Below are 13,544 nucleotides of genomic sequence, written 5' to 3'. Positions count from 1 at the left end.
CACACACACAAATACACACTTGCATATCAGTGAAACAAAAACTTTCCAAAAAAATACTTATCCACCTTGCTCTCTGATGCTTTCTATTCTAACTTAACTCACTAAAAATAAATGCAAATATCACCAAATTGACTTTTTACTCTTCTAAGTGGTCTGACTGTATTTGAGAAAAAAATAATTTTTTTAGGGATTCTTTAAATAATATAGTTCAAGTAAAACATAATTTTCTATGATTTTTAAGTGTACACTATCCTTTTCCTTTACACTTTGGAACAGATTTATTCATAGCACACTTCCACTCTTGGGGGCAATGAAATAATAAACTTTAGGGTATCCTTTTTTTTCTAAGAATATTTCCCTTATCACTAACTGAAATTTTACTGTTTCATTATCTGCTTGAAGCTTTTTTTCCTGGATAAACTGGAGGCACATGAGGAGTGGTTGTGGCACAAGGTGTTTCTATAACCATCTACCAAAGCAGTAGAGTCACTATTCCACTGCCATGACCAAATCTATAATTAATCTACAAAAGACCTTTTCCATATGAAAAATCCTTCCCTACATCCTTCCCATGAATTTCTCAAATTGTTGTTGCCTTAATCTGACTTGTACTGACTGCCCACTTTGGTGCAGAACGGCAAGCATGTTAATACACACCAAATTCACTAATAAGTGAGAAAACGTTCTATACGCAACCGAAGAATATCATCCTTAATGTTTTGTAATCCAGTCTGATATTTGTCTGACCGACACATTTAGACAACCTTCTTATCAAGTCACTGATGTTATCATCAGCTCTCTAAGTATTAAGTGCATTCACCAATCTGACTTCTATCCTTAGCTTCTAATAATTTTCTCTAATTCCTCACTTCCAACCTACTCAACTGCTTACGATATGGCTTCTGGACCCACCACTCCACTGAAACTATTCTTGGCAATTTTACCTGTTGTTTCTTTAAGTATCAGTGAAGTATAATTTTATTTGCACTTTTTGTTGCATCTGGCACTGTCACTCACTTCTTTCTTTTCTCTTGACACATTGTTTGCACAAAATCCACACTCCTGGTTTTTGTTTTGCCCTTCTGTTTTCTCCTTTATAATTACCTCTTCCCCTACTCACTTTTATTCCACTGGTATTTCTCACACTTCATCCTTAAATCCTCTTCTCTGCTTCTCTATGTGTTTTTCCTGGGTTCTTATTAAATCCCATGACTTCAATTTAGCATGTAAAATTTGATATTTCAAAATGTGCATTTTTGATATGATCTCTTTGAATGTTAAACATATGCCCCTGGCAATTTTACATTCCTTCTAAATGAATTTGTTATAAATGGTTTGCCCCATCTTCTGCATCTCTATTGATCCTTGCCTTACTTCTTGTTTGCGGTACTAAAACTAAACCCAACATTTATTGCCTGGTATTAACAACTGATATCAAACTTTATTGTTTCTTAGTTTAGCCCTATCTTGAAATTTCTTTTTTTTTAAGATTTTATTCATTCACTTATTTTGGGGGGGGATGGGCAGAGGGAGAGAAAGAATCTCAAGCAGACTCCCTGCTGAGCACAGAGCCCCACAGGGCTTGATGTTACAATACTGCGATCCTGACCCGAACCTAAATCAAGAGTCCGATTATGACCCGACTGAGCCACCCAGGCACACCTAGGCCTATCTTGAAATTCTATTGACATTGCCAGCACTTTCACTTAATTTGGTGTTTCCCTGACTCTAACAAGTGGAAGTTTTGTTTGTCTGGTTGGTTGGATAGAGCTATGAAAAGTGACTCTAAAAATACACTGTAGTGAGAGACAGGTATGTGGTGGTCATCTTACATGAACTACCTGTCTGGAAAAATTGTCCTCTAATCATCTATGGCTTTCCCCTCCCAATTACTCCATTTGCTTGCTGATTTTGACGTATGCCTGGTTTTTAGTGACTCGTTCCTGTCTTCTGCTTAGATGTTTAAAGAAGTCTTCCCAAATTATGACAAGCCACATTATGACCCTTCAATGTGTTTTGTTACACTCTATGCTTAATAGATGATGTAAAAAAAAAGTTGGAAATAGGATTTTTTAAATGTTTTTTTTACTATATTATGTTAGTCACCATACAGTACATCCCTGGTTTTTGATGTAAAGTTAGATGATTCATTAGTTGTGTATAACACCCAGTACACCATGCAATACGTGCCCTCCTTACTACCCATCACCAGTCTATCCCATTCCCCCATCCCCCTCCCCTCTGAAGCCCTCAGTTTGTTTCCCAGAGTCCACAGTCTCTCATGGTTCATTCCCCCTTCTGTTTACCCCCCCTTCATTCTTCCCTTCCTTCTCCTACCGATCTTCCTATTTCTTATGTTCCATAAATGAGTGAAACCATATGATAATTGTCTTTCTCTGCTTGACTTATTTCACTTAGCATTATCTCCTCCAGTGCCATCCATGTTGCAGCAAATGTTGAGAACTCGTTCTTTCTGATAGCTGAGTAATATTCCATTGTATATATGGACCACATCTCCTTAATCCAGTCATCTGTTGAAGGGATCTCGGCTCCTTCCACGATTTAGCTATTGTGGACAGAGCTGCTATGAACATTGGGGTGCATATGGCCCTTCTCTTCACTACATCTGTATCTTTGGGGTAAACACCCAGTAGTGCAATGGCTGGGTTATAGGGTAGCTCAATTTTTAACTTTTTAAGGGACCTCCACACGGTTTTCCAGAGTGGCTGTACCAACTTGTATTCCCACCAACAATGTAGGAGGGATCCCCTTTCTCCACATCCTCTCCAACAATTGTTGTTTCTTGCCTTGTCAATTTTTGCCATTCTAACTGGCATAAGGTGGTATCTCAGTGTGGTTTGATTTGAATTTCCCTGATGGCTAATGATTTTGAACATTTTTTCATGTGTCTGTTAGCCATTTGTATGTCATGCTATTTTTTTTGACATAGAAACTCATGATATATTTCAGAAAAAAAATTATATTTATCTGAATAGTTCTTGCATATTTTTCATATCTATTCTTCATACTCTATACTTTTAAAATGAGCCATGCTGTTCTATTTTTCAAATTTGTTTAATAACAGATTTTAATATTGCTATAGTAACTTCAATAGTTTTCTTTCAAATTGCTCATTTTGTTTGACTTCTCAGAAACTTACCTGTTTTTGTGTTATTTGTGGTTACCCTCAATATTTTTATTTTTGTTTTGTTTATACTTCCTTATTTTATTTTTTATAATTTTAGTAAAATATACATAACAGAATTTACCATCTCAACTACTTTAAGAGTACAGTTCAGTAGTGTTAAGTACATTTTTATTGTTGTGCAGTATCCATAATACTTTAACACACACATGTAATTTTGGTTTTTTATTGAATTATCTAGGAATTGTTGATATCTAGATCCTTGTTCCCATTAGGGCATGTCACTCTGACTGATTTTTTCCCTCTTCCTCTTGTTTTGGACCATTTATAGGATACTATTGTCTAGAGTTTTATTTTGAGATGGTTATTATTTTTCGTTTTATTTTCAATAGCACTTCAGATTTAAAAATAAGTGTTACTCGTCTCTTTCATTATCCTACGCCTGTTACCCTACAGATATTTTCCTGTCTGGGATTAAAGCATTTTTCTTTTTCTTATATACCATTTACTAATTTTTCAGTTACAATAAAAGCTAAACTTTTTGAGTCCTTTAATTTCTTAAATTGTATTGATTTTGAATCACACTTGAATGATTCCTTTCCCAGATGTATATATCTCTATTAGAAATAATTTTCCTGGGGCAATTTTATCTTGTATCTAACACTTCCAATGAAGTGTCTGTTTTATATATTTGTACATTGAGAGATAATTATTCTCGGGAAGTGTTTAGGATTTTTCTATTTATTTACACTATTCTTAAGTGTACTACTGTGTATTCAATTCATTTCTATTTTTTTATCTTGATTCACACTCAGTGATTAAAATCTTATTGACCACAAAGACAATTTTTTTCTATAATTTCATGTAATTTCTCTTTCCAACCATTCTTTCCTTGTATAGCACACTGTATGGATATTAGGAGTAATTGATCCATTTGTTACGGCACAACTTTTATTTATTTCTCTACTCTCTTTCTTTGCATTCAGAAAAGTTACCTATTCTAAATTTTCAGCATTGTGATCATTCTTTACTCGATTATACTTAGTTATATTATTTAGTCACTATTTCCAGCACTTTAAATTCCAATTATCTCAAATATTTTCAATCCTTAAAAAACTTCAATTTTAAAAATTATTAAAACTTGAATTAAAAATTTTTTACAAAAGTCAATTACTTTGTAGAATGAATTTTCTACTTATGACCAGTGCCCAATTGTGATCCTATCTTCTGAGTGGTTAGTTAAATGATAATCTGATATTTACTCTTCCTGATAACTCATTGCATATATGCCTGACTGTGGAATCATTCCTTTCATTAATATTCTTTCTTTCTTTATTAATAATTAACTAAAGAAGTATTTCATATTATTATCATTTTGCTTCTCCATACACATTTTTTTAAGAGTTTATTTATGTATTTAACCAAGAGAGCACGAGAGCTCACCGAGGGAGAGTGAGAGGAAGTAGCAGACTGCCCGCTGAGTAGAGAGCCCTACACGGGGCTTGATCCCAGGACCCTGAGATCATGACCTGTGCCGAAGGCAGGCACCTAGCCAACTGAGCCACCCAGGTATCCCAGTGAAAGACATTCCTATCAATCAGTATTTCCTTGTTATCCTTTTTTTTCAGCTTTATTGAAGTACAGTTGACAAAACTGTGTATATTTAAAGTGTACAGAGTGATGATCTGATATATGTGTAGTATGTGAAATGATTACTACAGTAAGGTTAATGAACACATTCATCACCTCACATGGTTACCTTTTTTTTTGGTCTGTGTGTGGTTAGGATGCTTAAGGTCTACCTTCTTAGCAAATTTCAACACAATATGAACACTGTGTGTACAATACAACACAGCATTATCAACTACAATCCCATGCTGTACATAAGATCTGGAAGCTTATTCATCTTATAATTGAAGGTATGTGGAGTGATGTTGCATCGTGGTGCCATAATATGTCACTACTTTTTGTCCTTCTTTTTCTAACAACTAATAAGACACCATCCATGAATGCAAGTGCCTCTGTAGGAGTTGTGGGATCCAGCAACGCAGGCCAACAGACCCAGAAGAAATCTCACCCACCTCTTCATCCAGTAATAGGCAGAGAGACCGCAGTATGAGCAGCAGAGCCAGTGAAGCCAAAGAACCTGCCCCAATCCCTCTCAGCCACAGTCAGGGAAAACCTGGAAGGTGCTGACTCAAGCAAATACCCATGGACAAGATAAAATATGTAAAACTCCACTCCTCCTAAGGGGAGATTCCACCACACCACTGGCACAAAGAAAAACAAATACAAGTTTGGACACAGAGGACAGGGAAAGAGAACTTTGCCAGTACCGCCCCTCCCTCCAGCAGCACACAGTGCAGAACTGATCAGGCCAGCAACCACTCTCATGTGGGAACGGGGAGGGGGACGGGGAAGGGGGAAAGTGACTCAGTTCCTAGTTCCCCCAACCATATAGGATGCTGCTGGAAAAATCCAAAAGAATTGAGGTGGGACCTTTATGATTGGTGGGAGGAAGGAGGTCATGAAACAAGTGTATACAAATATCAAAGGGTATTAAAGAAATGGTTCTTGCTGACTGCACCGAGGCTTCAGAAGGAGGCCCACCTTCAAGCCTCTAAGAGAATTTCACCCAAGGATCTCCCCGCTGGCCCTATGGACACTTCTAACACCCCCAAGTGTTAAAATCACACCTCCTGGCACTCTGCAACCAGCTCTCTGTGTATGCTTCTGAGTGCAGCAGTGAGAGAGAGTCCAGTAAAGCTGGTGCTATCTAAAACAGACTAGGGTCTGTGAGCGAGGGAGAAACCAGACACAAGTGATAGCACCACCCTCTGGAAAGCAAAAGAGAGATTTCTAGCAGCCAGCCAGGTAGTTTTAAGAATGAAAAAAGATATAAAAGCTCAAGAATTTTGCCACAATAGGGAGCAAGAATTATGTTGCAGCTGTAAACACTAGGTTAGAGAGCACTCCAGATTAACAGGATCAATGAGAAAACACCCCATCTGAAGTCAACTCATAAAGAACGGTTAAAGGAAAAGAGTATTAAAAATAACTATAGCTATTATAATCTGTTAAAAATATACAATATGAAAAGAGGTAAATGGCAATATCAAAAATATAAAACAGGGAAGAGTAAAAGGATGGATATTTCGTATGCAATCGAAGTTAAATTGCTATCAGCTTAAAATGGACTTTTGAATCTATAGGATGTTCTTTGTAAGCCTTGTTTTAACGGCAAAGCAAAGACCTAGAGTGGATTCACTAAAGATAAAGAAAAAGGACACAGAGCCTAACAGCCTGGAAAACCAACAATTTACAAAGGCGGGCAGAAACAGAAAGAAAAAGAAACAATAGAAATACAAAACAACTAGAAAGTAATTAATAAGATGGCAATAGTAAATCCTTACATGTCCACAATTACCCTGAATATAAATGGTTTTAATTCACCAATCAAAAGATATGAAGTGACTGGGTGGTTTAAAAAAAAAAAAAACCCAAATGTATGCTGCCTACCCAAGATTCACTCAGCTTTAAGGACACATATGTGCTCAAAGTGACGGACTGGAAAAAGATAGTCCATGCAAGTAGAAACCAAAAAAAAGCAGAGATAGCTATACTTAGACATAATAGTCTTCAAGCCAAAAACAGTAGCAAGAGGTCAATTTATAATTACAAATGGGTCAATCCATCAGGAAGATATAACAATTGCAAATATATATGCACACAACATTACAGCACCTAAATATATTAAGTAAATATGAACAGATCTGAAGTGAAAAACAGAGAGTAATGCAATAATCATAGTTGACTTTAATGCCAACTTTAATGCCCTCCTTTCTGCAATGGAGAGATCTTCCAGATAGATAATCAGCAAGGAAACATTGGACTTGAACCATATATTACACCAAATGGACCTATCAGACATTTATAGACTATTGTACCCAACAGCAGCAGAATACACATTCCTCTCAGAGGAATACAGCATATCCTGCAGGGTAGTTCTCACGTTAGGGGCAAGAGCCCCCAAGTCAGTTACATGCACGTGCTGATTCCTGACTTCAGCTCCGATTTCTCAGTTCCCAGCTACCGGGCTTTATGAAAAGCTGGCACTGCTGAGCATGGCAGAAGAGTGGTGGTGATCTCTGGACTTATTATAGAATGGTGGGTACTGAGCACAACACACCCAGATCCTGCATTCTCGATAAGCAGAGTGACATCTTTGGGTTTAGCAAGTTCCCTGCATGATTTGAGCATGAAATAGCAATAGTGGACTTATGAAATAGCAGTGACTAATGAATCTGTGAATGATTATTAGGTCTACCCTAACAGGACCCAAGGGTGAGCTACGTGATTAACTCAATCTCCTAATCATTAAAATAAAGCCTTTACGAACAAATAACCAGACAGATGGGGAAGCCTAACTTGAGTAGATCATATGAGTATGCCCTACAACAGAAATCATCAGAGGACCCCCAGCATTTCAACCTTATAAAAAGAACACGGTGAGAATCAGATTGCCATTTTATCACCAGACTTTTTTTCCTGCCACTGATATCATAATCATAATAGTATGATTGCATTTCTTACCTCTGTGGACATTGTCCCACAGGTGTTGGTTAAATTTTTTTCTTTGCTTTTCTCTGCTTTGTTTCATTTGTTTACCAAAGTTAAATTCCCTGTTGATTCACTAGTGGTTCAAATACAGTCTCCAAGGATATTTTCACTGTTTACTTAATTGTTCCCTGTGCACTTGAGCCGGTAAAACCAATAAAGCACATGCTATTTCTATTAAGGAAAATGTATAGAGCAACCCATTTCTTTGCACAGAGAGGTCAGACCATCTTCACTTCCACAGCCAAGGAGAGTTGCTAGCATTTACTTGCCATGTTTGCCCATTCTTTCAGTCACAGAATTCAGGAAAACATTATTTGGTAGCTTGAGTAGAGATAGGAACTCGCATCAGATCCATTTTAGACTTGGTGATAATCAGAGCAAAGGATGCTATTCTCTATACCCCTGCATATTACCGTGCATTTGCAGGCACTCCTACCCAGAAGAACATGTGCAGTTTCAAAGTACAGCAAAGTTAACTCAAAATTATAGCCACTAGCACCCGTGATTTTCAGACCCAAGAAAGAACTTTGGATTAAATTTCCCAAAAAATGATGGGGAACCACCAGAAAGTAAGTATGAACTATTTGTCATTTTTGTGCCTAAATGTTCAAGAACTGGAATCATGGTAGGTATATAAAAGCTGTTCCTAGATAAAGGCAGTGAGTTTAGATATTGCTGCTAAAAATTCTCAGTACAAAATGTACTTTCCTTTTCAGAGAGGATGTGAAAAGTAATCACTGAACTGCCGTTTTGTTCTATATAACATAATAATGAATCTGAACCTGATTCTTAAAGCAGTGCCCTTGGAAAAGATCAGAATTAAGGATAAGACCAACTACACACACAACTGGAGATTATAGTCACTGCTGTGCTACCATGAGAAAGGCCAACAAAAAAAGGATGTCAAAAATTATTTCTCCCTTTTTCATAGACTCTTAGAATATGAGGGCTAGAAATAACTTCAGAGATGCAACCACACATCTAAAACATCCTGCTAAATGGTTATTTAACTTACCCTCGAACATTTCCAGCCCATCTCTTGGGCTGCCTCAGTCCTAAAAAGAATTCATAATAATTAATATCACATTAATTAGGTTAAACTGCATTGCAGGATTTGGAGCCTCTGATGTTCTTTTTTTTTTTTAACTGGTATGTTCAGTCAAATACCACACAAAAGTGTAAAATAAGTACTTTTTTGTTATTAATTTAAAACATTATAAGATTAGGGGAATGTAATGGTGATGATTTTGTACCAAAATGACTATTTGGAATAAAGTGTACCTCACTTATAAGAAAAATACCAATGAGGGGTGCCTGTGTGGCTCAGTTGGTTAAGTGTCTGAATCTTGGTTTCTGCTCAGGTCATGATCTCGGGATTGTGAGACTGAGCCCCCACCCACCCCCGTAGGGCTGCGCACTCAGTAGGGAGTGTGCTTGAGATTCTCTCTCACTTTCCCTCTACCCCCCAACCCCACTCACACTCCCACTCTCTCTCTCCCTCTCTAAAAAGTAAATAAATAAATCGAGAGAAAGAAAGAGAAAGAAAGAAAGAAAGAAAGAAAGAAAGAAAGAAAGAAAGAAAGAAAAAGAAAGAAAGAAAAGAAAAGAAAAGAAAAAAGAAAAGACAAGAAAAAGAAAAAAATATCAATGAAACAATTACCAGTTAGGATTATCTTGCTGGGAAAAAATATTAAAAACAATATGCAAAATAATAGTGCCCAAATCCCCAAGGTTTTGGGAAACAGGTTTTCACTTACAAATGGTGGGAGTATACACAGGGACACATTTTCCAAAGGACTAGTTTGGGAATAAGTATGGGAAGCCCTGTATTCAATTTTTTTTTTAGCCAGTTCTTAAATGTGAAATTAATCTGATGAGGGCAAAGCGATTTATATACAGAATGGCCACTAAAACATTATTATACAACAAATAGAAGCAACTTTAATGTTCACTCATGTGGAATTTAAGAAACAAAACAGATGAGCATAAGGAAAGGGAAGGAAAATAAAGTGAGATACAGAGAGGGAGGCAAACATAAAAGACTCTTAACTATAGGAAACAAACTGACAGGGATGCCTGGGTGGCTCAGTGAGTTAAGCATCTGCCTTCAGCTCAGGTCACGAGCCCAGGGTCCTGGGATCAAGTCCTGCATCAGGTTCCTTGCACAGGGGAGAGCCTGCTTCTCCTCTGCCTGCCACTCCCCCAGTTTGTGGTTCCTCTCTCTCTCTCTGACAAATAAGTAAAATCTTTAAAAAAAAAAAAAAAAAGAAACAAACTGAGGGTTGCTGGGGGGGGAGGTGGGGGGGATGGCGTAATTGGTTGGTGGGCATTAAGGAAGGCACTTGATGTAATGAGCACTGGGTGTTATATGCAACTGAGGAATCAAATCACTAAATTCTACCCCTGAAACTAATAATACACTACATGTTAACTAAATTGAATTTGAATAAAAATTTTAAAAAAAGAATTAATGGGGAGGACCCAGGTTAATAGAGAGGGAGAAAGGAGATGGAAAGGAAAAGGTAAGGAATACCATTAGAGTTCAATGAAATGCTGAGTGGTGATCCAGGAAAACAGAAAAGTTTCTATGCAAAGGTTTCATACTAAAGAAAGTTTACACACCATCCATTGGGTTCCAAGTCTATTTTCACCCCCTTTGTATAAAGTTGAGTCTTTCTAATAAAGGCCATATGGAGTTTTTAAAAAAGAGCTATCAATTTTATAATTTTCTTCCTTACATGTTGAGGTATGACAAGCAAGTAAAATTGTATTTTGAAGACTATTTAATAACATGAGGAAAATACATCATAAGTGCTCTGAAAATAATTGAATGGATAAAATGAGGTTAAGTGAGAAAAGCATCAAATGTTATTTTCAATATAATATTATTTTTACAAAATATAAATAACTGCATTATATAACTATGTATGTACAAATAGGTTGTAGATAAATACAAGATATTAATAATGATGGACCGTATGTGATATCATTGTAAGAGATCTTCCTTTCTTACACTTTTCTATTGGTTGTAGATGAATATTAAATGAATATCTGCTCATTTTATTATGGAGGATTCGAACAAGTAATGTTATTATCCTTAAAGGGGAAAATAATGGGACACCTGGGTGGCTCAGTCGATCAGGCATCTGACTCTGGATTTTGGCTTAGGGCATGATCTTAGGGTCCTGGGATTAATCCTGAGTAGGGCTCCGTGCTCAGTGGGGAGCCTGCTTAAGAATACCCTCTCTCCATTGGAAACCGGGGATGTACTGTAAGGTGACTAACATAATATAATAAAAAATCATTAAAAAAAAAAAAAAAGAGGGGCGCCTGGGTGGCACAGCGGTTAAGCGTCTGCCTTCAGCTCAGGGCGTGATCCCGGCATTATGAGATCGAGCCCCACATCAGGCTCCTCCGCTGTGAGCCTGCTTCTTCCTCTCCCACTCCCCCTGCTTGTGTTCCCTCTCTCGCTGGCTGTCTCTATCTCTGTCAAATAAATAAATAAAATCTTAAAAAAAAAAGAATTCCCTCTCTCTCTTTCCCTCTACCACACCCCCCACCTGCTCACTCACTCTCTCTTTCTCAAATAAATAAATAAATCTTTTAAAAACATAAATAAAGGGGAAAATAATAAATAACGACCCTCCATAATTTAAAATTATCCTTGACAGCAGGTAAAATAATAAAAAGTAAAATAGTTATGGCCTAAAACTTCAGCATTTAAGATAATTTATTTGTGCTGATGCTTTTTCTCTTATAGTAATCATCCAATGATGTGAAGTTATTTAAAATCTCATTTCAGACATTTCTTCTGAATTGAGGACACAAGATTATATATTTCTATGATATGTAACGGTATACCATCCAGTGATATTAATTGGGGGTCAGTATACTGGCCAACATGAAAATATGTGTGGCTCTTAGGAAATCTTTATGTCTTAGCCCAGGAAAGCAATCTCTGCATGAGTATGCAGTATTTATTTGCTGACACCCTTTATTCCATAAACCTAGGTCAACAGCCTTTTCCTCTGATACATCTGTAACCCCTGTCACACTATGGCAACTCTCCTCAATGGAAAGAAATGATGCCTTCCCTAAGTACAGAGGGAAACAACACTTAAGGTATTTTGTGGGGAATATCTTAGAGCAACACATTAAAAAAATCATATTACAAAATAAATGGTGTCTCATGAGGAGATTTCATTCTAGTCATTTATTAAAGAAATCCAGATGCCCCAGACATACTGTTTCTGGCTAGGAAATATTCAAAAAGCTAACATTTTGATTAATTTGCGATTATTAGAATTGACTAAAGAAAAACAATTGCCCAAAATCCTAAAATTACAGATTTCCTGGAAACACTTTAATTTTAATCCAGTTTGACCTGGATCAAAGTCCAGCTCTGACACTTCTTAGAACAGTATTGCCACCATTGCTAGGAAGGTACATGAACAGGTAGGAAACGTGAGAAATGAGAAAGTACTCAACAGCTTCCTGGAAAGTACTCAACAAGCAACATGGAGAGGCAGTTTTGTAGGGAAATTTATAAGGATGGTGATTTTTTAGTTTTTAAGAATATCCACACCTAATAACCAGGTTGATCTATTCTCCGTGTCATAGTTAACCCTCGTTAAGTACTAATGCTTGATTATAACTGTTCTTTGGGGAAATTAGCACAGGCCGAGTCTATCCTTGGGCCAGAGTGCTGAGGAGCAATGCCAGGGGCAGCAATGATTAGTGGCATTCCCAAGGGATGGAAATACAGCAAAGAAGTCATCAACTCCTTACCCAGGTGGTATTCCCTTATGTCTGCCCATCTCGAAGGATCCAGATTTTATGTTATTAACGGAGATGGCAAGTGGCCTTAGAAGGCATTTGGAAGCTCAAATATCTATGTGTAAATTACAGAACCCCAATATGCATCATGGAAGCCTCTGGGAAGGACATCAGGACATCCCACTTGTCAATATTCTGGGAAGGCTTCGGATGGGTGGGATGCGAGACAATAGATGGATGTTGAAACAGGAATTCAGGAAGGAAACAAAAACAGAGGCTGGTCAAACTGATACAAGGGAGGGACAGAGACTAGAATATTTCAGCCAATTATAAAAGAACAGCAAAGAAGAAATTCTAGAGGAATATGGGACTCAAGAAATTTCATGGTAACTCTGTAATACTGCTCCCAGTTCACCCACACAGTAGTGGCTTTTCCAGGATGTTGGGGAGATTAAGAAATTATTTGAAGGGAGCAAGTGTTACAAAGCATGCAAAATAATACAACTAAGCCACCGGTGGTATTATATTATGATAGGGTATGAGAATGATTTGCTGATATGCTGTCCTGACAGGTGGGGAAATAAAAATTGTATACATATTTTCTTTTCTTTATTAACATTTATGGATCTCCTTCTCTACACTGAGGACCAGAGATACCATGATGACTGCCCTAATCTCAGGGGACTGTGAAATCCCTGTGACATTTTTCTATCTACTTTAAAACTGGTCCTGTAACTGGAGTGGAAATGAAACTTCAGAGGGATATTTTCTATAAACCACACTCTGAAGACCAAGGTAAAGCAGAGTCCAGAGAAATGAAGCACGATGCAATCACTTCCACATCAGATTATTGACAATCAAACGAAAGTTTAAAAATGTGCTTCTGCTAGCTTTCTGGACTACTTTTCTTTACATAGCTTATTGAACTATTATTTTTATGTTCTGTTCCTCAGATTCAAGGTTTGTAGTTTATTAATACAGACTCATATATCTGAAGACGGTG

This window comes from Ursus arctos, unplaced genomic scaffold (genome assembly GCF_023065955.2).
Source record: "Ursus arctos isolate Adak ecotype North America unplaced genomic scaffold, UrsArc2.0 scaffold_21, whole genome shotgun sequence".
NCBI lineage: Eukaryota > Metazoa > Chordata > Mammalia > Carnivora > Ursidae > Ursus > Ursus arctos.
The sequence above is the reverse complement of the archived record's forward strand: the minus strand, read 5'-3'. Positions refer to the sequence as shown.